At 40.3% G+C, this 27069-nt stretch overlaps 1 protein-coding gene and 1 long non-coding RNA gene across 2 annotated transcripts in view; one reads left to right on the top strand and one right to left on the bottom strand.

Moving 5' to 3' along the window:
• BTBD6 (BTB domain containing 6) overlaps nucleotides 1-27069 on the top strand; it is a 552040-nt gene that overhangs the window by 373555 nt on the left and 151416 nt on the right. The gene's annotated exons all lie outside the window — the stretch shown is intronic.
• Nucleotides 1478-16933, bottom strand: LOC142664802 (uncharacterized). The gene is made up of 5 exons (XR_012851381.1): nucleotides 16864-16933; nucleotides 8922-8950; nucleotides 2108-2233; nucleotides 1869-1985; nucleotides 1478-1730 (listed from the first exon to the last, which is right to left on the bottom strand). It is a non-coding gene; the product is annotated as an uncharacterized LOC142664802 (long non-coding RNA).

Genomic DNA, 27069 nt, shown 5'->3' with positions numbered 1-27069 from the left:
ACTTATAAAAGAAAATCTAACCCAGAATTCTGTTCTTCATCATCCAGGCTGGCTTCCTGGGATGATATTTCCTCCCATGTGACTGCTGCAGCCAATCACAAGCTGCAGCACTCGCATGCGATAAAACATCATCCCAGGAGGCTGGTCTGCAGGACATCAGAGTATAAGTATGTGTTTTTTTGGGGGGTGGGGGTTTACGTGCAGTTTTCCGCAGTGGACATTCCGTCCAAAATTACTGCACCACAATTTGGTGCGTTTTTTTTGACAAACAAAATTCCCTGCGGCCGCCAGGGCGGATATGCTGTGTACCTTTACGCCGCGTATCCGCCCTGTGTGAATATAGCCTAAGAGGAACCTTAGTTGTCAAATGTTACCATATGCCCATTAGTCACACTACTTCTTAAAGTCAATTATGAAGCTGCTGTATTAATGAGCATTGGGTGTAATTTTGATCATGGTTCTCTTTTAGACATTTAAAATGTTGGTATCTAATACTGCTATGGGTATACATTGTATGGCTCAGATATTGATGTGGGTATAGATAAGAGGTATTTCATATTTTTTTGTAATGGAACAGGTATAGTAAAGCTCATACTGAACTTAGTTACAAGGTTCGTATAGCACTAGGTAATGGTGTGGGTGCATGAGTAGGGGCCCAACCCGATCCAGTAGAGAAAAGAAGTACTATGCACACCAATATGGAGTTATTTATCCAAACAAATAATTACACAGTGGTTACCCGCCAATCTTCCAGCGCCATCCACGCAGGACCAGCATTGACTAAAGTGCCTGAGGAAGGTCAAGGTGTTGACCGAAACGTCGCACTGTCACTGGCTACAAATAATTAAATTATTTGCTTGGATAAATAACTCCATATTGGTGTGCATAGAACTTCTTTGCTCATACAGAACTCTTACTATTATTACTATCTGCGTTTTAAAGCACTCACTGTGTTTCATACTTGATTTGATGTAGAGCCGAAAGTCTATTTTATTTTTGTTCGTGGAAGGAAAAAAGGGACATTTCCATCCTACCAACCAGGGGTGTAACTATGGGGTCCCATATCAAATACCATATCATTTGTAAAGGTTCCCTACTCTGCAGTGACCACCATCAGCAGTGAGCGTATTCAAGAAATGGGAAAGTTATGATTACATTGGTCAATGGTCATTGCCCCGTCTGGTGGGTCTTTTCCGCCCTTCCTTGGACTTTCGGTACTTTGCATTCCACTATATACTTCCTCCCCACTTACTCTTTTAGGGTGAATTCAGATGTGGCAGCGTTAAAATCAGTTTCTCAGTGTGAATGAGGTTGTTTCTACAAATTCCATTCAGATGAATGTCAGTCGCAGAAATTTCTGCAACAAAATCTGCCACAAGTCAAATTCACCCTTCAAAATAGAGAGGCCCCACAGCATCTGCTACCCTGGCAGGTATGCCCATGCAATCAACCTACGATGCTATTCTCTTCCCGGTTGTATACGCTAAATGAAAAATGAAGGACAAGCTTATTGTCTATGTGACTTTTTGTCGGTTTCCACTAGACGTGCACCCTTATAAGAGCACAATTAGCAGCCACTGGATCCCGGGCAGTTCTTGCTGGAAATAGATCTGAGAAGGTCATGAAGGTGGAAGAAAAATCTTGAAATCCTTACCCAACCCAGTGATCTTTCCAGATACACCAGCTCTTCAAGCATTATAATTGCCATAACGCCAACCTGGATCAATCGTCTGATATGAATGGGATATATGGGGTGTGAGATAAACATTCATATAAGTATGGCAGAAAATTCAGAATGACCTACTTGGTAAACTCAGCTGTTCTGTCAGCTAAGGTCAGCTAAGTAAAAGTGAAATAGTATGGTTTACCTTCTACTATGACATATCAAAAACACATTTCTAGACTTAGTTCCACTTGAGAGAAACTTCAATTCAGTGTAATGGTTTCAATGATCTCCAGATGTTTCGGGGGCTCTGTGCGGACCCCTAAGGGGATAAAGACAACATTAAGAACTTACCTGAATATCAAAAGCATGATACATTGTTTGATCTTATTATGCTCTATATTTTGATAGACTTGCAGTGAGTCGGGCATAACATAGGCTCACCAAATGATACTAATTGTTCGTCTTTTACACATATGCTCATATTCACTCATTTCCTTCATTACGACAGTAGAAACGCAGAATTGTTCACACAGTTAGCATTCCTCCAGAGTGTAACTGCCGCAGACCCTGACAAATCAAAGGAGACAGCTGTGTTATGTTAATCCACCCTAGAAAATCAAGTGAGTTTTTTATTTTTCATGTCATAGGCTTTTGCTTTTTCTCCCTCTCCCTCATTGTGTTACGTTTGGTAAGATTGATCTATATATCTTCTGCCATTTCCAGACTGTAAACGTCTCTGTGAAGTTAACGGGTAAGAAATTATCTTTTCAAACTCTGCTTTTTAAATTTCTCTTACATAAAGAAAACATTGTCTGGCTGGATACGTTGGCAGAGCCCTGCGTCTGATTCACTGGAAACCAGATGCTGGCTTTTATTTTTAGGAAGGCTCACCAGCTCATGAAAAAAATATGTCATTAGCTTCACATGAGTAAAATGTATTTCAGTTGTAGTTAATCCCTTGAAGGATTAATAGGTAGTTTGCAGGGGGAATGAGCCTTTTAACACAGCAATCATTAACCAGGGGCGTAGCTGGAGGAAGAGGGCAGGCGGTCAAGGTTTCACCTGGGTTTCTAGTTGCCAACAAACCTCCCTGTCTTGGCCAGGGTAAAAGACTAGGTTAGCAAAGGTGAAGGAAAGCCTTGCTATGTCTCTCTTAATGGTTTAAAACTCTATGAGCAGAAGACTGTGCCACAATATAGATGGTGTTTATTCTTGGGTTTAGCATTGCATAGATGATGTGATAGGATCAAGTGACCAGGAAAGAGAAATAAACCACACAAACTGCCCCTCAGATGCCACCTTTCAAGCTATCAGACTAGATGGTTGCCATATGCATTTAAAAGGGTTGTCAAACATTTTCTGATGGAAAAATAAAAATAAATAAAGTTTGTTAAAAAAAAAAAAAAAAAGTTGTCCGGTCTAATGCTATATTACTACACTGTGCACGAACTGTATATTTATAGACTAGTTACAGCCACCCGTCCCGAAAAACAGTTGAAAAATCGGAAGCAGAAATGTCACTTCTTGAGCCGTTTTTGGAGCCGTTTTTGATATAGAAAAACAGCTCCAAAAACACTGCGAAAAACGTGAGTTGCTTAAAAAACTTCTGGAAATCAGGAGCTGTTTTCCCTTGAAATCAGCTCCGTATTTTCATATGCTGTTAGCTAAGCGTGTGCACCCTTAAAGCGAAAAAAACAGGACCACATCCCATCATGGGTCACAGAGAAACTTTGAGAAAGGGTTTCCTGCATTTCCCTGGCAGGATCCATTCCTCTTTTGGTTGCTAAATATACAGTTTGCACACAGAGCTGAAATACACCTATGTGAACAGCCCCAAACCTGGACAACCCCTTTTCAGTAAGGCTTCGTTCACATCTGCATCAGCGCTCCGTTCATGCGTTCCGTCTGAGCTTTCTGTCAGGGGAACGCATGAACAGAACCCTGACTGAAATAGACGGAAACCATAGGTATTTTAATGCTGACGGATCTGGTGCAAATGGTTTCCGTTTGTCAACGTTGTTTAAGGGTTCCATCATTTTGACGGAATCAATACTGTAGTTGACTGCGCTATTCATTCCATCAAAACCACGGAACTCTTAAACAACGGTGACAAACGGAAACCATTTGCACCGGATCCGTCACAATTGAAATCAATGCTGATGCAAACGGAAACCTATGGTTTCCGTTTGTTTCAGTCAGGGTTCCGTTCACGGGTTCCCCTGACGGAAAGCTCCGACGGAACCCATGAACGGAGCCCTGACGCAGATGTGAACAAAGCATAAAGCTTACTCCTTCTATAATGAAAAGTAATGCAAATTCTAATATACTTTTGTATTTAAATACCCACCATTTCCAAGATTACTACTTGAGGCTTGATGAAAATGTCAACGGATGGAGAAACACATGCACTCTAGACTGCATCTCCAAAATATTAAAATATTACTTTATTGAAAAGCATCACATAAATATACATTCATACACAGACAAGTGATTAAAACAATTAAAAATCTTAAAGAAGTGCAAAAACATTGCCCGATAGTTGCTAGAGTCAGGAATCTAACCACATGGCATGGATTCAATTTCTCAAGTTACAGGTGCGAAAAATTATAATATAAATGAGTGACGCCTAAATTATCATTCAATGTCCTATACAATACAGAATATATATTAAACAATAAATAATAGAGCAAAATAATGCAGTATCAATATAAAAAAAATGCTATTAGAACAGGTGCATATATGAACTCAAAAGTGCATATACCAAAAGCAAGTAGCGCTCCTGTGGGTTCATGTGGGTAAGGAGCCTCGATGCGTATCACCGTATAAATAGTTTTATTACAGATTTATTATTTATTAATAGATATTCTGTATTGTAAAAGACAACGGATGGTCACTTATATTATGATTTTTTGCTCCTGTAGCTTGTGAAATTGAATCCATGCCATGTAGGTGGCTTTCGAGTCTACAAACGGTCGGGGCTGTGTTTTTGCATTTCTTTTAAATGATTCGTTTTAATCACTGGTCTGTGTATGAATTTATATTTATGTGATACTTTTTAATAAAGTTATATGTATGATATTTTGTAGATGCAGTGTGGCATGCATGTGTTTCTCCATCCATTGAAATGTTCAGATTGCATTTTACACATGTTGGCGCGCACTCCACTGGTATCATTTGTGGTGCCCACCTCTTTATTGCATGCTTGAGGCTTGATGTCAGTAAATGGAAACCTGTTGAGGACTCCCCCCTCCAGAGGAACTGCATTCTTAGGGAGCAAGGAGAAAGGGATGGGTCGTGGAAGGACATGGAGGGGAAGCAAATACCAGGCCCTTTTGTTTTACTGGGATCCAACAGTTTTAGGGTTCGGGTAATAGAAGCTACTGTAGACTTGTCATTGAAAAGACTTTCTAATAGAAAGGTCAAATGTTCCTCGGGCTTTCCTAACATTAACTTGTTGCAGTATTTAATAGCTTTCCCGAGTGCCACATTAAAGGAATTAATAGAACAGCACTGGTCATGTTAAAATAAATTTTGCTGCATATACAAAAAAAAAATCAACAATAATATAATCCACCTAGCATTTAAAGGTCACTAAACCTATCTTGTTATAGGATCTAATTTCTCTTTTTAATACTTTGTCCTGAGTTAACTTTTGTCCTAGTTGTGACTGCCGGTTATCCTACGGCTGGCTGCCATGTTAGTTAGATTATCCAACTTCTCACTGAAACAAGATCACAGGATTTTATTTCATCTGTGGTTTTGAATGCGGAAAGAAAAGGATAGTTTACCATGAAATGACCCCCTAGGGCTGCGTCATTATTCCATCATGACAGCGCCTGGATTAATGCTTTATACTGGTTGTCTGAACTTCCTTAGTTCGGTTATAAAAACCACTTCAGATCTGTCTTTATATTTAGCCGGATTTTGACAGCAACTTTGAGTCAAGAGAATTTTTTTTTCCCGAAACTTTTCGAAGTGCAACTCATAGTTATTTAATATCTGCTTTGGGAAGTAACGGCACTTGAGAAACAAGTCAGACTTGATCCGTGAACAGTTTTCAAAGAGGTGCCCTAGGAGAACTAGGATCAGACAAGCCGTATCTTTGACAATTTCCAAAACTCCAGATAGACTACAGCGCTGTGTTCAAATTTCACCCTAAGAAGAAGAAGCTATATAATTACAACTTCTCGAAAAAGACAAGCATTGAGTCTTCCCTTGTACAGGAGATTATACCCAGCATAACACAAGTGGTTACCAGCAAAAAAATCAAAGTGAATTATTCAGTGCTTCTCAGATGACAGATGACGATGTTAACTCTTGGCAAACAGGCTTACATTACAATGCAAAAAATGTTTTATAGTAGAAAGATGTTATTGTCAGAGGGGAATGAAAGGTATACATGAGAAACGTTTTATGTGAGGCTGGTGGAGACCCCTGGGGAAAAAAAATTGTAGAAGTCTCCATCGAACCTCTGGTACCTGGACCCCACCTGACCCCCTCTATCACAGCCATTTATATGAGAGGAGGCCAACCATGTTTATGGTCCTCCCTACAAAAGTCTATGGGAGATATAAAGCCAGCCATGGTAGAGACTCCCTTAGACTTCAAAAGAGAGATCCGCACACCACCTCTCTACCTATTCTGATCTAGATAGGATAACCGAACGGCCATCAAGAAGGGTGGGTGGTAGAGACCCCCTCGGTCCCCACGGTTGTGAAGTTCCCCATGACCTCCCTATAATAAAGCCCTGTACAGTGGTCTCCAATCTATGTCTCTCTCTTTTGCAAAACTTCAATTCCCAGTACTCGCTGATGGCCTAGTTTTCTGGCAGATGTAGGACACCAAAACCTGTTGCAGCTCACTAGTTACATCCCCTTCATCAACGCGCTCGACGGTGCATTAATGTTAGTAAATATGCCCACTTGTGTTTGGGTATTGCTCATCATTTTTAAGATCTTTGTTTGCTGTCAGTCAAATAAACATTATTATTTACAGTACATGAAGTGGCTGAAAACTTGCCCTGATTGTGTCCAATTGTGGTGTAAACATCTTGTTCCGGGAGCTGTGATATACTTAAAGGAGTTTTTTTTATTAGAAGGGTCCCCCTATGATAAGCTAATCACAGGGTGTCCCGCTACTGGAGTCCCCAGTGATCAGCTATAATTTTTTGGCAGTACCCAGCAGCAAGTATTAATTTCCCCTGCAGCACCTGTACAGTGGCACAGTTCCCATATTTTTATAGTTTCTCTCAGCCCTGGCTGATAGAAGGGGATCAAACGTTCAGGACTCTCACCTATTTACCTTATGGGATCTACTTGGGGTGGCATGTTGGTGTTTAGAAGTTTACATACTTGTGTAGTCAAAGCCAGAAGCTGGAAAAGCGGAAGATGATGTAACTAGATGTAGACAGGACAGTTGACTATTATTCCATTGCTCAGTTACTAACCATCTAAACATTAACACTGTGTTGTTTTTAGGTCCAACATTCTGTGATGATTGATTTCCGAATATATCTTTATAGTTGTCTGAGATCTATTGTTCTGATATAGAGCTCCATATCCTCTGCATAGAAATAGGGTTCAATGAAAAAACTCTTGCTGCCTGCAGCCACCACTAGCGGGAGCTTACAGCAACGTTAGCGGTACTCTCCTCCGAGTGTCTATGCAGGGGATTTGGAACTCTGTACCAATAAAAACTGAGCTCCAACCTCTAGAAAGATATATTTAAAGTTTGTTCCCAGAAGTCTCTGTTTTCTTAGTGTTGGCCAATTCAATTAAAATTATATCACGTATTTTTTCTATCAATTCAATTTCATTCCACCAGTGGGCTATCTCTACCCTCACCACTTACAGAATATAATAAAGCTCAGTAACCATTGCATGGTTGGTAAATGCATTACTGGTTGTTACATAGAATGTAACACACATGATGGGATTAGATATACTTGCCCTCAAGCAAAATGTCTGTGGTAATTATCATGTAAGGTTGTTATCAATGTAATACTGATGTCTAAACTCTGGATGGCATTATACTTCCCAATCAATTCTGGTAGTAATCACCTCTGTGGGATATCACTGTTCTTTAATTGGAGTATGTGCATGCTCCCCTGACTTTCCTACCAGTCGGCTTCTATTTCTGATGACTAATAACGCAGGGAATTGTAGGAAAGCTGATAATCCGGTAAATTAAGGAAACAAAACGTCCCACCCTTGGGAAATAGAAATTGTACTTTGTGATTAACCACAACTGTTCATTAGACGGTCGTATTCCCAAGTCCACCAAATCAATAACAATCCCTCTACTGTACTCCATCTGGCAAAGATTATGTGCTGACAGCAGTGCTAATTCAAAGCTTAACCAGCCAGTCTCAGATCAGTGGAAGTCACTCGTCAGGTCCATAGTTGTGTAGATTTCATGTGGCCAAGCCAACATAACCACTCTATATTCACATAGATGTGACATGGTAATAATTATAGAAATATAAGCACTGAAAACATTGCACTCCTCGCTAAAGATCTGATTCTCATGCATCTATGTTATGTGCACACTTGCATTTGAATTTTGAAACAAATTTTCCTTGCTTTACACGTGAACTGACATTTTCCTGTCCATAAATATCTATGGGTGAACTTTACTTGTCAATTTCTCATCTGCTACAATCCATCTCTGACCTAATTTCCCAAATGACTCAGTTTCACCTTCTAGTTAGTAGGTGTGTTCGGTACTTTTCACAGTTTCCTGTAAAAATTGATCAGAATCGAATGGCGAATCATCTATTTCTCATTGAGTCCAACATAATGGGGATGTAAAAGACTATATTCACCTTCGCAACTATTTGATGTTATTTAGTACATTTCTCCAATGCATCTAGGATAAAAAATTAAGCAACTTTGCAAAAAGTGTTGACCAAAAATTTCCTACCATTTTGTGTTTACAGCTCCTATGCAGACTTATGCGTCTTCATGGTTACAGACTACAAACAAACTCTGTGTAGTCTGATTCTGCAGACATACTTTGTTCTATTTATACCCTACTTTTTGCTAACCTACCAAATCTGTTGTTAGCAAGAAATAAGGGAACTGATGGTATGGAGTATGACTGAAGGATCAGACTACACACGGGCTGTTTGTAGTCTGTAACCATGGAGACACGTTGGTCTGCATAGATACTGTCAATTTTTTTAATCCAAGCTTTTTGAAAATTAAATTTTTAATGTATTGAAGCAATAACAAAATGTTTACAAAGCTGGATATACCTGCAGCGTGCTGCCTCTTCACAGGATCCCTGAAAAAAAGATATAAATGAAATGCGTGGAGGATAATGGATGGAGATTATGAGACAAATGGTAACTAGAAATTCCATTGAAATATCGTTCCATGGCATAGAGCTTATATAAAAGAGCCACAAGGTCACGGGCTGTGACTCAAGGAAACACACCCTTAGCAATTTTCATTAAACCTTTATACGGGGGAAAATATATATTTTTCCCTTTTTGTCTGTTTTGAATAACTATATTTTCACTATGAAAAAATGCGTACACTGCAGGAGGTTGTTTTCTGAGTATAATTTTAATCGCTAGAGTAACTCTAGTCGGTGCAAAGGTTGCCTTCTTTTGTGGGGTCCATGGGCCCTGATACATGCTTCGCTGTGTAGGCACAGTGACTCGTGCTAATTGAACTGGGATATAATTCTGCAATACGGAGACATTTCTACTTCTAAATGAATACTTCACATTTATATTTTATATAAATCAATCACATACAGCAGATTGTGAAATTGGACAGCCCTAGATAATTTTTATACCAAGTTTGGACTACAATATCAATAATAATCAGCATCTACACAAGTTTCCTCTACATTTATTATCTGCCTGCATTTGGAGGTCAGCGTCCGCCTCAACTAGCAGAACCGGGTTCGGGGGTTTCCCCGATCTCCTGATAGGCGGGGGTCGCAGAGATGGGAGCTCATACTATCAGACATTTATGTGATATCCTATGATTATATTTAGGTCTTGCACTACCTTCAGCAGAATAGAGTTCGGTTTACGACATAGTATGTAATAATGCCTACCAGCGACTCATTGGTAGAGTATAATAGTCATAAATAGCAGCATATATTCTACTGACAGCAAGGCAGCGGCAGGGACATCCACTCCCACTAGCCTAGAAATTAAATAATCAGATTGTTCATGTTTGCAAAGGAAGAAGCTTTTCTGATAATAAAATTATATTAGGGAATTGTTACTTATGCAATTCCCTACTATATTCATTACAGCGCTCTAAGCGTAAAGATAAAACGTATTTCAACATACCAGATAGACATTTACTCCTAAAAAGAAAACTATTTTAATTATCCGTGAAAGTTCAGTGATTCAATCATTTGGGGCCATTTCCACTAGAACTTCAGCAACTCTACAGCATTTCTTATACAGCTCTCCTGAGACCACTTGATGCTCAGTATCTTTGCAATTAAATTCTGCTTTAGTATTCAGTATTCGGAGCACTTACAGACTCGTGTGAACACCTCTCCTGCCGCTACAAACCTAAATGTACCCTCGTCTGTTGATCAGCTTGCTTTAAGTCAAAGGTTGGCAACCAAATTAAAGCATACTTGTAAACCGCGTCAGACTTGGGCCCACTAGAACAGGCCATAGTCCTTGCTGTTTAGTGTTTATGATAGGGTCTTGGCTGCTCAGCATGTCGACCGGGGACTTGACATACTGTCCAGGATATAGTTGTTCTTTTTTTAATTTAGCCTTTTTATTCTTAAAGAATAAGTAGGATTTTTAACATGTTTGTTAAAATCCATTCCCTCCCTACAGGGGCCCACTGAACTGAGCGCTGCAGCATGTAAACATTGCAGAAATGCTGTTAGGGTGCAGTCACATGCGGCAAATTTTGTTGCAGAAATTTCTGCGACTAAAAATCACTTCCATTCATCTGAATGGAACTTTCAGAAATCCATGCACCTGAAAGAACCCTATTCAGATAATGGAACGGATAATCAGTCGCAGAAATTTCGGCAACAAAATCTGACTTGTTTGAACCACCCTAATCCGCATATTCCCCCCTCATCCTCCTCACAGTCTGTGCAATGGACGCCTGTACATTTCACAGAGAAGCTTTTTACGCTGCATGTAAACATATGTGACACGGCCAAAAGCCTCTGTGAAATGTACAGGCTTCATTCATATCTGTGTTTGGTGTTTCCTTTTCTCTGCTCCGTCATAGGTGCAGAACAACGAAAACACTGAAAGTGCCAGATCCATTGCATGGCGGACATCAACAGCACCCGACGTAACCCATATGGGTTCTGTCGGGTTTCCATCATGGTGCCCATTTTGTCCGCCATTTTTGACTGGAGCCTCCGAAGCAGATGTGATCAGAGCCTAAGCGTGTCCCGTACATTGCAAAGAATGTGAGTAAGGAAGGGGAGTATGAACAGACCTGATCACTGCTATAATATTTATATGCATGCATTAAGCCCCCATACATGGCTCCAGAGGATCCACATTCTGGCCGTAATTTGGATTGTATTGATTACAGATAAGCTTAATATCACAATTACTGCTCACTGCCGCAACAGGAAAATAACCAACTATATATGAGCTTGTCTATTTTTCTGTTTCCTCCTGAACACGATAGCTTTGGCAAAAATACACATGGCAGAATTATTCTTGAAACAATATACTCTAAGCATCATATCATTTTTGCAACAGAACTATTTTATAAGATCAGACATGATAACAGCTGGGATCAGACATTAAACTTATGTGTTATTCTATTTCAGATTGTGCACTTATTTTATGGGTGAAATAATATATAGCTCAGTAGTCTCTGGTATTATATGTCGTTTAGTACAATATACTTGGCAAAAGATTGGTGGATTATATTTTATCCTCGGTAGTCCGTATGGTTTAGGTCAAGTTGCATTTGATATAAAGAAGACCCAAGTCTTGAAGAACATTTCCTCTCCGTACTACCCCAGTTCTGAACCAAGGTGCAGTTTGGCAAGTCTCCAGACTGAAGGATCCTTGCCTGACTGGGTCTTCTGCCTGTGCTGTGAGACAGTCATCATCTCTATACAGATGGAAAGGTGAAGGGTGATAACCCCTCTGACAACACAAAGTACCACAGTGACCAGCTCTTAATTTACTGGCACCTGGCTGTCACCTGAGGGACCAAAGCTGAAGAACTCATGGTCCTGTTAAAATAAATTGTAATAAAACCTCTGAAATGTTTTACTCCTGTAGAACAACTTTGAAGAACTGTATGGACACTCTACACATACCTTCTTCCTGGGCCTGAAGTTTTTTTTACCACCCTTAAATGTAAAATAACACAATAAATAACTACATGAGGCAGCCTTGGGTGAAACATAGAACAAAAACATGATTAACCCCTTCCCAACCACCCCACATATATTAACGGGCTGCAGCACTGGTATTTGTGCCGGCAGCCCGTTAATCTACGTGTGCACCTAACAGAGCACAGATGTGCTCCCCGCAGCCCGACATCTCCCAGTACAGGCTGCTACTAGCAGCCTTACTACTGGGGGAAAACATCAGGTCGGATCACAGCGGTGGTCCGAACCGATTAACCCTTTAAATGCAGCAGTCAATAGCGACCGCCACATTTAAGTTGTTACAACAATATCGGCACCCCGCTACGTGATTGCAGGGGCCGATTGTTGCTATGGCAACAGGAAGCCTAACAAAGGCTTCCTGTCTGCCATCTATGGAAGGCGATTAGGACCTAATATGCCCCCTGTCAGTGTGAAACTGACCGGTATAATACCCTGTAATACATAAGTATTGCAGGGTATTATAACAATGATCCAACAATTGGATATTCAAGTCCCTAGTGCGACTAAAAAAAAAAGTTAAAAAAAAAATGTACAAGTGTAAAACCGTAACATTTCAAAATAATAAAATTAATTAATAATTTATTTATTTAATTAATAAAATGAAAAAAATAAACTATGCATAATTGGTATCGCCGCGTCCGTAACGTCCTGAACTATAAAAATATAATGTAATTTATCCCGCACGGTGACCACCATAAAAAAAATAATTCAACTATACCAGAATCGCAATTTTTTTGGTCACTTCAGCTCCCAAAAAATGTAATAAATAGGGATAAAAAAGTTGCATGTACTCAAAAATGGTACCAATAAAAACTACAGTTTGTTCCGCAAAAAATAAGCCCACACACAGCTTTCTTGATGGAAAAAGAAAAAAGTTGTGTCTTTTCGAATATGGCGACACAAAAACGAAATCATTTTTTTAAAACCGTGACTTCATCGTGCAAACACCGTAAAATATAAAAAACCTATATACATATGGTATCGCCGTAATCGCATCGACCCGCAGAATAAATTAAATGTCATTTATAGCGCACAGTGAACGCCGTAAAAAAAAAAACAATAAAAAACAATGAAACAATAGAAGTTTTCACGGCCTAATTCCACTAAATTCAGCAAAAAACCTATGGGATCAAAATGCTTACTATACCCCTAGATAAATTATTTTTAGGGCTGTAGTTTTCCAAATGGGGTCACTTCTGGGGGGTGTCCACTGATTTGGTCCCGCAGGGGTTTTGCAAATGCGACATGACACCCGAAAACCAATCCAGCAAACTTGAGCTCCAAAAGCCAAATAGCGCTCCATCGCTTCTGAGCCCTGCCATGTGTCCAAACAGCCGTTTATGACCACATATGAGGTATTGCAGTAATCAGGAGAAATTGCTTTACAAATGTTGGGGTGCTTTTTCTTCTTTATTCCTTGTAAAAATGTATCATTTCTAAGTTTTATAAACTTTCGATTTTCATTTCTACGGACGAATTCCACGAAATTCCGCAAAAAACCTGTGGGGTTAAAATGCTCTATACCCCTTGATAAATTCCTTGAGGGGTGTAGTTTGCCAAATGGTGTCTTTTTGGGAACGTTTCCACTATTTTGGCCCCACAAGACCTCTTCAAACCGGACATGGTGCCTAAAATAGATTCTAATAAAAAGGAGGGCCCAAAATCCTCTAGGTGCTCCTTTGCTTCTGAGGCCGGTGCTTCAGTACATTAGCACACTAGGGCCACATGTGGGATATTTCTAAAAACTGCAGAATCTGGGCAATGAATATTGAGTTGTGTTTCTCTGGTAAAACCTTTTGTGTTACAGAAAAAATTGGATTAATATGGATTTTCTGACAAAAAAAGAAATTAGTAAATTTCCCCTCTACGTTGCTTTAATTCCTGTGAAACACCTAAAGGGTTAAAAAAAACTTTCTAAACTCTGTTTTGAAAACTTTGAGGGGTGCAGTTTTTAAAATTGGGTGACGTATGGGGGTTTCTAATATATAAAGCCCTCAAAGCCACTTCAGAACTGAACTGGTACCTATAAAAATAGGTTTGGGAAATTTTCTTGAAAATGTGAGGAATTACTGCTAAAGTTCTAAGCCTTGTAACGTCCTAGAAAAAAAAAAAGATGTTCAAAAAACGATGCCTAACTAAAGTAGACCTATGGGGGATGTTAATTAGTAACTATTTTGTGTGGTATTACTATCTGTTTTACAAGCAGATACATTTAAATTTAGAAAAATGCTAATTGTTGCTAATTTTCTCTAAAGTTTGGTGTTTTTCACAAACAAATACTGAACTTATTGATCAAATTTTTCTACTAACATAAAGAGACCTATTCAGCTGGCCGACCGCCCCCACCCAACAAATCTTTGAATTACATCCTGCAGGCCAGACAGAAATACGTCTATCCCAATTGCATTCAGATGAGCTCCATATACTAGTAACAAATCTCCATTATCCTCTTAACATCCTGTGCCTGATTAACACCCCCCCCCCCCCCGAATAGCTTTAACGGTCCTCGAATTCCGGACAACTAATAGTTTTTTGCCCCACTCAATAGTTCTATACTTTTCGTCGGACAATCTTTGACCAATACAAAATGAATACAGAATACTCGTGGAATTCTCCAAAACAATTTAAAATCCTATTTCATAAGTGACAATTAATCTGCTAAATTTATTCCACCAAGGTCGTTACCCCCTGCATGTATCAACAGCACTACAGGACCATAAGACACTTGCCTAATGGCCACAACTTTGGGAACAATTCCAACTAACGAAGCCCATGCACAACTCTCCAGTGAACATCCTCTTCAACAAATCCCAGGTCCAGTCATAAAGGCCAATATGACACCCTGAAGACTGCCCAGTAAATAGACGAGTGACCTACGATCCAAATTTGCAAACGGCTCATATCTAAAAGACAGATATAACATTAATAAAGCAACAAATCAGGACGAACTTAAGACCTAACATTTTGAACTTCATCTGCCTAAAGGGCTAAATTCCTGCCTCACCCATACCTAATGCATGTGTCTCATTAGCTGCCCCTATGCAAAAGAATGTGAACCAAACTCTAATGCCTCCACACCAAAACGTCGCAAGCACGCTTTAAACACTGATTTACATTGGAAATGAGACAGGGGAAGCCCTGATGCATGTGACAGAATAGAAGGGCCGGAGTCCCTAATTGCTATATGCTTGACAATTGCCACTGGGGAAAAATGACCTCCTAAAACGTTAATCGTGAGCCACTGACTCACCCCAGCACTATATATCTGTCTTGGATCTGCAAACCTCTACTTTAACACTATCCTGAAAGACCACTACGTCATTCACTGCCAAACCACAAGTCTTCCGTACACTAGGCAATACAAGTTCACTGATTCACAGTGAAGGCCAACAATAACGTAGCCCGAAAAAAAGCAAGCTCTCATAACTGCATACCACAGAAACGGTGTAAAGGATCTTCTGTAACAGACCAAAAGAAAAAGGCCTCTTACAATCTCTATCAGCTAACTCCTCCTTCCGTCCTCTTAACACCTAACGCACCACAAACTCTTTTTGTCACATCCCTACAATTACTGAACTTTTGGATAAAACCAATACCAACTAAACTCTTTTGAACTACAGATGCAGATACTTCTCTACCCCTAAGAAAAAACAAATAATATAAAGCCTAGATGTGTCTTATAATTTCTAGGAAAAACATCGCCTGCTACTCTTGGCACTTGCTCCACCTTTCTTGTCCATTTGAGCCAGCACTGATTTTACGACTCACTATATAACCATCCACAGCTACATTTGTATTGGACCATGCATTCCCACAGATAGCATCACCACTTGCAGGCATCTTGGCTGTTTACAGAGGTTTCCCAAGGTAGTGACAGCGGCTGGTTTCACAGCCTTTTGTGTTCCAACTGGCGAGGGTGACTGAGGCCCTTGATAAGACAGCCTGCGCTTCCATCTATACATGTAGCAACGATGGTGGCCATCACAATGACCGGATGATCTGAGGTATCGGTGGAAGAGAGAGGGTCCTGGAAACTGCAAAGGAATGTGATATTGAAGTGGAGCTCCCACTGCAGGATTGTGCAGCATTACGATGACATGTGTGGTAGCACTCACGGATTTCCCTATGATGGTCCCACTTCACGGCTGTACTGGAGCATGATCGGAAACCACATTCTGAGGTAGTTTGGCCAAAACTAATGTGCATGGGGTCTGGCAACGACTTAAGGCCCTTTTACACCGGCCGACACTCGGCCGGTGCAGCAAGCGCCGATCAACGAGACATCGTTGATCGGTACTCGTTTGCTCCTGTCACACGGAGCTATGGATGGGGACGAGCGGTTGTTACTCCGATCGCTCGTCCCCATATATTATTATCATGTTGTCAGCGCGTCCCCCTGTTTACACAGGGAGATATGCTGCCGACATCGTTAATATTTAACTTTTTTTAAAACGATACGACCGGCAGATAGAGCCAACGAGCGGTTGAGTGAATAGCTCTATTGAATTGCTTAGGTCCGTGTGCTGTCCGTTTTTTTTAACTGACAGCACACGGATATATAATATGCTCATCTGAATAAGACCTTACATTTCCAGGCAGAATTTGACCTGCAGTGCAGATTTTTTAATTCATAGCGTGTAAATTTATCATGTGGAATGGTTGCGTACTTGGTTGCAAATTTTCCCCATTAAGTCAAATCGGGGAAGTCAAAATCCACAACAAATACCTATATTTGCTGTGGAAAAGCTGAATCCACAGTAAAAATTGCAAGTAGTAAAATAAAAAAAAAATGCCCTATTTCCAGTTAAAAATAATAAAATATATATACCCACCTCCTCTTGTCCCCATAGCGATGCCTCACAGCTCCTCCAACTGTGCTGCCAGCCTTCTATGATGATGTTTCGTCCCATGTGACCGCTGCAGCCAATCACAGGCTACAACAGTCACATGGGAAGAAGCATCCTCCCAGGAGACCGGCAGCACAGGGACCAGCCATGGGAAGTAGTAAAACAACGCTATGGAAGACCAGAGAAGGTGAGTATGCTATTTTTTTTATCTCCTCTTCTGCTTCCGCAGTGTCAAATCCAGACAAAAATCTGCACCAAATCAAACACGATTTACTCCAGAATTTCCTGTGGAAATGGAGTCAGATTTGATGCAGTTTTCCGCAGCAAATCTGACTCATGTGAACATTCCCTGTTAAAGACAGGAATGAATACAAAAGAGGGAAGATGTATTAGGGTGCAGTCACACGTGGCGTATATGCCTTGTATTTCCTGTACAGTGTGCAATGGGAAAAATATTCCACAACTCAATTTTGTGGTGTTGCAAAATATTTTTCCCATAGGCTTACATTGGAAAGTTTTCCGCAGTGTATTTTTACGATGCGGAAATACAAGGCAAATACACCACGTGTCACTGCACCCTAAGTCTTTCCTTTATACTTTTCCATCCTTTCTGGTTTCGCTTCTGGCTTTGGCACAAAAAAAAACAAATCAAAAACTTCATTGAAAACTGATGTATGTCTATTCAAACAGCATTGTCACCTATTTGTGTGCAGATGGTTTGTGTGTGTTTTATGTATATATACTATATATTTTAGTTTTCTATAGTTTACTATCATTTTGAAAATGTTTGTTACAAATGCAACTTTGAAGCTTTAAAGTTCATCTGAAGTGGCACATCGTCGACTGCCCATTAAAAAGATGCTGGTGTTTTATTTGAACTTTTCTGTATATAAACCTTGCTGATCAGGGAAGATTCATTGTTTGGGTCAGAGGTTAATTTGAAAGGAAAGCTCAGATTTCATGGAGTACTTTAGGAGCTGGTGGGATTGCTACTGAATGGGTGTAGGGAAAAAAAAAACCTCAAAAAATGATGATGTACGAAGATTTGCATCAATGGATAAGATTTTTTTTTATTCTTCTACAACTTCAAAGAACTGTATAGCCAGGCTTGGCTTTTAAAGTTTTCTGTCATTGTTCCTGCTGACAAGACTCCCTTTTGTGAAAAGCATTACATCAATAGGGTTCTTTATCTTATGAAAGGAAAGTAGGGCTAAATTCAGGCACCTTGACGTAATCCTTTCTTGTTGTTTGGGAGCTGCATCTAATGGACGCCGCCTGCCCTTGTTCCCAATAATGAGTCATTTTATGAGAAGCTCTGCTTTTCTGGATGATGTCACCGGGACTTGGTCAATAGGTACTAAAACATGGCCCTCTTCATGCATAAAGCGATCAGATGACCGGCCAGGGAGAATGGTTTGTATTTAATTGCAGACAAGTATATACAAGTGACGCTGGTGCAGGGGTGGAGGTGTATGGCCTATTCATAAAAACTGGTGTTGATGTTTTATTACCTCTAGAACTGAATTATTACTCTCATATAGAACATCAATTTTAAATTTTAATTTCCTGGAAGGTGTAAGAGGATTATATGATAAAACATATCTGGGCCTGGATTTCAGTTTTGTTTCTACCTTAGAGGGCCCAAAATCCAAGCTTTCACAATACCCTGTTAAACCGTACAAGCTGAATACTTTTCTTGCTAAGCTACATTCGGTGGGAAACCGATAAAAAGGGAGTATGACTATAGGATAAGACTAAATATGGTGTGTTAGTAACCTGTAATCATGGAGACACATAGATATGCATAGGAGCTGGAGGCACAAAACGTTAGGAATTTTTAATGACAACGATTTGTAAAGGATGTTAATTTATTTTTATTTATTTTTTAAGATACATTGGACCAAAATAAGAAATGGTTGTACTGTTATACATACCCTTTAAATACACCAAACAAACACCCCCTGTGAACCCAACCTTATAATTTATACTGCATCATCTGAACCCTATGGTCGCATTTTGTTAAAATCAAATGGCAGTACCCGATCATCAATAATATGAAAGTAATAGTACTGCATAAGGAAATACAGTAATAAAGAGATATCCCTAAAGAACAGGGCCCCATAGCAAAAATAAAACATGCATTTTCACGCCACCCATGACTACTCCCTACATAAAAGTATTTTAAATCCTCATAAATCAATTTTAATTGGGCAGCATTATTAGAATGACATTGTCCGTGTTTTGCTAAATCAGGTGGTGTCACCTTAGTAACCAGAATGATGACACGTGAGGAAAGAAGCTTAGGGACCACGCTCCTCTAGTGACTTCACTTCTCTAATTAAAGGACTCGTATTACCTTTGAATGCATCTTACCTGCAGCACTTGGTGGTACTTAACCCATTCCTCACAAACAATTTCTCAGTACTTTCTACACCTGTTCACATATCAGGATAAAACTATAATGCAACAATAAACTTGCAAATCCGAGTGTCATTTTTAACGATCGTCTTTGCATCTAAAGTGAAGAGATGATTGTTTTGAACTAATGGAAATTCAGTGTAGAAAAAACAACAGGAGAAAGATTTTATTATTTGCTAAGACAGCTCTGAGGAAATCCCGATAAGGGATGAAACGCGTCAGCTGACCTAATCAAGCAAGGCGGGTAGTGACGTCGAGACTCTGCCTTGTGAATCCCTGGCCGTGTTGGGAACATCGCACGAAAAAGGATACTATATGGATACTATATGGTTTGGAAAATCACCTTTTTGAAAGTGTGGGCCCCTCTTTCTTTTGGATCTAATACCTCTACATGGTTCTGTGGAGCAACCTTGCATGTCGGAGACGTAATAAAGCCTATATTGAAGAACTCAATCCTAAAGGCTTGAAGGAAGGTATGAGCTTATGGGCGGAATCTCACCTGAATACCACCTGGTGAGAGGCATTGGAGCTTCAAATTGTGCCTGCTGCTCTTCCACGTCTCTTTGTGCATGTTTAAAGGTAAAAGCAGTATAAAATCATTAAGAACGGAGCTCTCTGTGATAATTATAAGGATCGGGATGAATATATCTTGACCGGAATGGTCTAAGAAATAGACTGTCTATTACCCCTGATCCCTGAGGCAAGATTGATCCTTGAAAGGGAGGAATGAGAGCCACACACAAATAAAAAATACAAACCCCTTACTGAATGACAGCTTTATTTTTATAGGGGTATGCTTCTTTCATATATGGGAAGGCCTTCCTCATAAATCTACTACACGCTCTTTTGACAAGAATTGCTGTCATTTTTTGGAGGAATTACACATAAGTATGTGCAAGGGGAAAAAAACGCAGGTGTGAATTCAACCTAGCGATTTTTTCTTGGATCTATTTTCTTGCCATTTACCCCGATTTGTGGGGAAAACAAGGTGTACATCTATGCTTCCTACTTATTAGTATATTTTGTATCTGTATGTAACCTTTTCCTGGCCAGGAGACAAAAATGTTTTAAATTGTGTGAATACATTTATATTCTCTAAATAATTGGAGTTTTAATAATAAATAAATTTTCATAATTTTTCAATGACCCAAGAGTGCCTGGTTATATTTCTGATATAGTTTTTCTTTTTTGTTTTACAGAAAGATTTATTTGCCTAATGACCTTTTTATACCCATGTATGTCGCCATTACAAAAGGGATCCAATAAGTCTGGAGCAGAGGTCCGCAACGTTTTTTACCTTGTAAACCACATTCAACTTTTAGTGATAGTCGGGAGCCACATTAAAGTGCAAAAAAATTTAAAATGCTGAATGAGATGAAAGAAAATTGTAACATTTCAATTTGCAGATAAAATATTTAATTTCGAAAATGAATATACTAGTATTACACCGCCTAAGTTACCACTGTTCTGGGTATAGGATATGTCTGTAATGCTATTAATGTGGATGTCACGTTGTAGCAAATGCATATGGTAATAACTCAGGGCTCCTATGGTAAACCACCCGAGCTACTGGTTGGGAACCAGTAGTGTAGAGGAAAGAAGGTTTCTACATCCTCATAGAAAAGGATTCTTAACTGTAAGAGCAGTGAGACTATGGAACTATGTGCCACAGGAATTAAGTTGTTGAAAGAGTGGTCGGGATTTCTTTCTTGAAAGATATATTATTACAAGTTGCAGGAGATGGGTCGTCGATTCAGGGACTGTTACTGATTGACCTATTTTGGGTCTGTTTCCGCCTAAAATGAGGCGACTGACATCTATCTCATAGGGGTTTTTTTTTATTAATCAAGAGAATAGGTTGAACTTGATGGACTTGTGTCTTTATTAAACCTTACTATTTAAACTTACTAATTATGTTACTATTTAATGGTGGATTTATCATGTAGTTCAGTGAAAACAACTATTGGTTAACATTTCTACAACAATCAGAATGATTTCCATAGATATTTTCTATATTCCTAAAGTTACTGCATAAATGTTTCCATACGGAATAAATATCAAATGGTTTGTCTGATCATCAAGAAAGTTTAAGCCTATACCTAACTGATTGCCTATTAAAGAGAATCTATTTGCAATGCACAAATTAATTCAATTATAAAGTATATGCCCCCCTGATGATACGGCGAATACATGCACAGTGTTAAAGAAACCATGAGCCCTTGTCACAGATCCTGTACATCCCTACAGGGAGGAATATTATATTTTGTCTAACATTTGATTCTGCAAATTAGATTTAAAGGGTAACTAAAATTTTCAAAAAACTTCTGACATGTCATAGTGACATGTCAGAAGTTTTGATCAGTGAGGGTCTGAGCACTTAGACCCCCACCAATCGCTAAAACGAAGCTGCAGAAGCGCTTGGGGTGAGTTCTAAGCCGCTGCATTTCTGATCGTCTTTTCTTGGAAAGCTGAGCAATTGGTGTATGAGCTCAAAAGAAAGTCTGTGACTCTGCACACCGCTTGCTTGGCTTTCCGAGAAAAGCCGATCAGAAACAAAGCGGGTCAGCACTCACCCGAGCGCTTCTGCCGATTCGTTTCAGCGATCAGTGGTGGTCTCATTGCTCAGACCCCATCGATCAAAACTTCTGATATGTCACTATGACACTCTTGGACACCCTTTTTAAACTTCTGACATGAGTCCAGAATGTCTGGTTTGCAGTAACTAAGAGGTTAATATTTTACAAGCTGTGTAAACATTAAAAGTAATTATCCAAATCAACACATTTATGGGGTGCATAATACACTTTTTATTGTTTTTCCCCCCTACAATTTTTTAATGAGCACACGTGTTGCAGGGAGAGGTAATTGGTCTGGTGTTTCCACATCCATCCAATTTGGCACGGCTGAGTAGTGCTAATTACAAGTGCCCTCCTAATCTCCCTTACATCACTATTAATTTCGGTTCCAGATTAACAGAAAAGTCTACTTGAAAATCTTCCTTTTTAGACGCCAGAGAACAAATTGCTCCATTCCTCTTCAAGCATATATCAAAGTCTTTGATATCTTGGTCTAAAATTGTATTAATCTTTGCAATCAACAATTTTATGGGCAGCACTTTTTTTTTTCTTTTTTTTTTGGATTATATGAGTTTGAAGCTCTGCATTAGTTTCTGAATATCTCATTCTTCTCCGAGGCAATGAGTCTGTTCATCATTCTCCTGGATAATAATTCTTCTGCTGTCATTTTACAGGACGGGTTGACCTTTCAAGACTTATTTCTTAATTACACTTTCTTTCTTTTTAAATTGTCCCCATCAATTTAATCCTTCATAGTATTACATGAAAATACTATTGTCCTGCCATGCCAGGTCTGTATGAATAAGGTAATAAAGAACAGTGTCACTAAAGGAACAGCTCTGAGTAACAGACATAAAATACAGCACCTGATCCTCTAATATTAATTAAGCTAATGTTTAGTTACGAAGCTTCTACTAAAGACAGCAGGTAGAAGATGTAACTGGCTCATTCAGGTGGGCACTTCTACTTCATTAGCAGCACTTTGTTGGGACATTTTCACTTAAAGCGATCCTCCGATCCCGGGACAACATTTTAAATATGACTGGGTATATGGAGTAATATTACGTGATGCTTCCCAGATCTCTGCCATGAATCCGCTGCTTTGGGGTCCAGTCTGTGCTGTCCCAACATGGCTGCAGCGCTTCTTAAGCTCTATTTACAAGACAGGGTCCGAGTGTCGGCTGATAAAAACGTCTGTTTTTTTTCTCGGCCGTTTTGCATCTGTTCTGTTTCTGTTCCGAGCCGTGTTTCCATTTTTAACGGCCGATTTTGACCCGTTTTTTTCCCTGTTCGTTTTAAAAACGGATGAATTTCATTTGTACATTTTCTGCCACACACTTCCCTCTGTAGATCTTGCCACACACTGCCCACTGTAGATACTGCCTCAGTCCCCCTTGTAGTTAGTGCCACACAACCCCCTGTAGGTAGCTACACAGCACCCTTGTACATAGCCACCCCCATAGATGGCACCCCCCCCATAGATGGCAAACCTGCCTACCTTCCCGTAGGGGACCACTCCAGGGGAAGTCCCTGACGTCACTGTCCATATATGGACTGTGAAGTCTGGAACTTCTCCTGGAGCGGAATCACGAGCCACAACGCCAGGGATTCCGCTTCAGAAGTCCCTGACGTCACTGTCCATATATGGACAGTGAAGTCAGGGACCTCTCCTGGAGCGGAATCACCAGCCACAACGCCGGGGATTCCGCTTCAGAAGTCCCTGACGTCACAGTCCATATATGGACAGTGAAGTCAGGGACCTCTCCTGGAGCGCAATCACCGCCCACAGCGCCAGGGATTCCGCTTCAGGAGTAGGGGACTGCTCCAGGAGAAGTCCCTGAAGTCACTGTCCATATGACTGGAGCGGAATCACCGGCCACAGCTTCAGCCGAAGTTGTGGCCGGGGATTAGGGATTCAGCTCCTACAGGGAACAACAAAATACCCTCCTTCTCACATGCACTTCGCACTGTGAGAAGAGAGCGAGCGGCAGAATGCACGGCCGTCCCTCGGATTACATCCGAGTGACAGCCATGCTTTACACGGCCCCATAGACTTCTATGGGAGCTGTGCGGCCGGGAGAACGGCCCAAAATAGGGCATGCTCCATTATTTGACGGCCCGGTTTACCGGGCCATCAAAAAATCGGCCGTGTGAATAGCCGCATTTGGGGTCTATTGTTCCTACTGCGGCCGTGTGACAGCCGTGAATCCCTGTCGTGTGAATAGGGCCTTCTGAGACACTCCCACTGTTCTCGGATTGGCCAGAGCTGCTCACGTGAGCAGTTCTGGCCAATCAAAAAACAAAGGGAGTGCCTTATAGACTCAGTCTGTGTACATTTTGGGACAACACAGAGGGGACCCCAAAGCAGCAGATCCATGAAAAAAAGGTGCAACTGGAGGGCACCACTTAATATTACTCCATATATCCCATTACGTTTATAATTTTGTCCTGGGACCGGGGGGGGGGGGGGTTGATTTAAACACTAGAGATTGAACCGATTTACATGTACGGCAATACCTCACTCACTTAGACAGCGGTCTCCAATTTGTAGTTCTCTAGCTGTTGTGAAACAACAACTGCCAGCATGCCCTGAGAGCCGCAAGGTGTAGTTGCATGCTGAGAGTTATAGTTTCACAAGTGCTGGAGGCCACCGCACAAAGGAGGTCTAGAGCAGAGGTCTTAAACACGCGGCCCATGGGCCGCATGCAGCGCCTGAGGCTGCCATCTGCTGCCCGCGGGGCACTGACTATCCCTCGGGAGAGGACAGAGCAGGCCAAGAAGGAGTGCACCGGCGCTCTTTCATGACGTCATGAAGGAGTGCATATATGGTCAGTGACTTCAGGGGCTTCTCCACTCCTAGAGGGAGCCCCAATTGAGCTAGCTATAGGGGATGAGTGTGTGGCACTATCTATAGGAGGTGTGTGTATGTGTGGCACTATCTACATGTGGGTGTGGGTGTGGCATTATCCACAGAGGGCACTGTGGCATTATCTAAAAAGGGGCTGCCCAATGTTGACATTCTTGTGTCTGCCAAACGCTACCAAATGAGCAGCCAGACTGCATTTAGCGACACGACAACGGTTATTATAGTAAGGTAGTATTATTACAGTAATGTCGTTTTGTTATAGTAGTTCAAATTACAAAAATTACTGTTAATCAATTAGTTTTGTATCAAATATGAAAGTAATGCGGCCCGTCAACTTCACATTTTTTCTATGTGTGGCCCATTTACCCGGCCGAGTTTAAGACCCCTGCTCTAGAGCATTAGGTCATAATTCCCCATCTGTGTGCAGATCTCTTTTGGACCGCTACAGCACAGAGCACTGGATCTGATCATTAATTGATGTGAGACTACATGTTGGCACTGGATACTAGCACTTTTACAGCATACAAACAATTACTTTGTTATAATTAATTTATTTTTGGTGTTCCCAATATTTATTTTTGGTATTCTATTTTGATAATAGGGCCATTATAGTCCTACTTTGCATCAATATAACGATTGCTAAACTAGCTACAAAAAGATTAATAGAGATTTAAGCAAATTTGAGGAGATAATATCCCCCCTGTGGTTCAAAAGCAGGTGCACAGAAACCTCCAGAGATACAGTGAAATGCAGAACTGTTTTGGGAAATTGCTCCTGTATACGGTTTTGTTCCTCTAGAACAATAACGTAGCTATCTGCACAGAATTTCTTGCTGTGAAAATAAGGTCTGTCAGTGATCTATCTGTGATAATTTTCCCTGAATGTCTGAGACGTGGAATTCGTATCATCATGCAATTTTTACATCTTCAACTGGTTGTGAAGTGCTGGATGGTAAGAGGGCTGTCATGTATAATCAGAGAATGTGTCTTGTGTCAGGGCAGCAATTTGATCTCTACATTAGTTTGTCAGCCATAGTTTCCTTCATATCTTAGTGCTTATCAAGTACTATACAGTGGCTCAGTGGATGCCACAATATGTGACCTGGCAGCACCTGCAAGTAGGTTGTGTGTTGCCTGGTTTGCAGTGTTGCAAATTGAGATAGATTGATAGATTGATAGATAGATAGATAGATAGATAGATAGATAGATAGATAGATAGATAGATAGATAGATAGATAGATAGATAGATAGATAGATAGATAGATAGATAGATAGATAGATAGATAGATAGATAGATTAGATAGATAGAATCTTAAGTTCCACTTGAAACTGTTTTAGGAGTCAAAAAGCAATTCAATTCACATAAGTGATAAATAAAACTTTAATATGTGTGCCAAGGACAATCAATCAAATAATGATATGGATATATAGATTTTCTATGACGGGGCGTACAACACTCTGGTTTTGTCCAGCTTTCCTCGGAGAGATAAAGGGGCACAGCTGAGTATCTGCTCCTTCCAGCGATTGTCGGTGGTCTCAGCACTTGGACCCCCCACGATCAAAACTTCTGACATTTCACCCTTTATGGGAAAACTGGAAAGGGATGAAAATAGATCACAAGGAGCCCAGAAGCTTCCTATATATTTTCCTTTTTGTGATGAATTCATAATAAATATAAATAAACACATAACTGACAATTGGGGCAGTTATGTGAAATTACTGAAATCATTGACACAGTGATACATGTAAACAGAGGTAGTCATTGTAATAATATCCCTAATCCCTGATATAGTTTACTGGCAACTTTGTATTGGCGGAGCGTGAATATTATGTCATTGGGGGGTTAGGGTAGAGAATGTGCACTGGGTACCAAGTCGAAGCTCCACCATGCTATTCTGCCTTGGAAAGGGTATTTAGATACAAAGTTAGGGCACTAAACTAAATCTTTGCCACAACTCTGGATAAGCATCCACCAGACCCTGGTGGCGCTGCTTATGTTTGTGGAAAAATGGATTGGATAAGTTCTATTCTATCCAATTCTTGTTTTCTCTGACATTTCAGTTCGACTATTGCCGGAACCTGTTCAAACTACCAAGGTCTTCGGACAAATAATACATGTTTCTAGCCAACTTTAGATTTGGGGCGTGAGAGCAGATCAGCCTTTTGGATAGTCAGGTGTTTGGAGATCTCAGAGTGCTTCAACAGCAGCACTTCTTAATCCATAAACCCCTGCGGGTTATACTATATCTGAACAAAAACACATTCTGCAATGATGGGTCTGTTTACAGACGGCATCAACACGCCCGCAATATTCATACACTTGTACAATATT

The sequence above is a fragment of the Rhinoderma darwinii genome, chromosome 12, assembly GCF_050947455.1.
Source record: "Rhinoderma darwinii isolate aRhiDar2 chromosome 12, aRhiDar2.hap1, whole genome shotgun sequence".
Classification (NCBI taxonomy): Eukaryota; Metazoa; Chordata; class Amphibia; order Anura; family Rhinodermatidae; genus Rhinoderma; species Rhinoderma darwinii.
The sequence above is the reverse complement of the archived record's forward strand: the minus strand, read 5'-3'. Positions and strand labels throughout refer to the sequence as shown.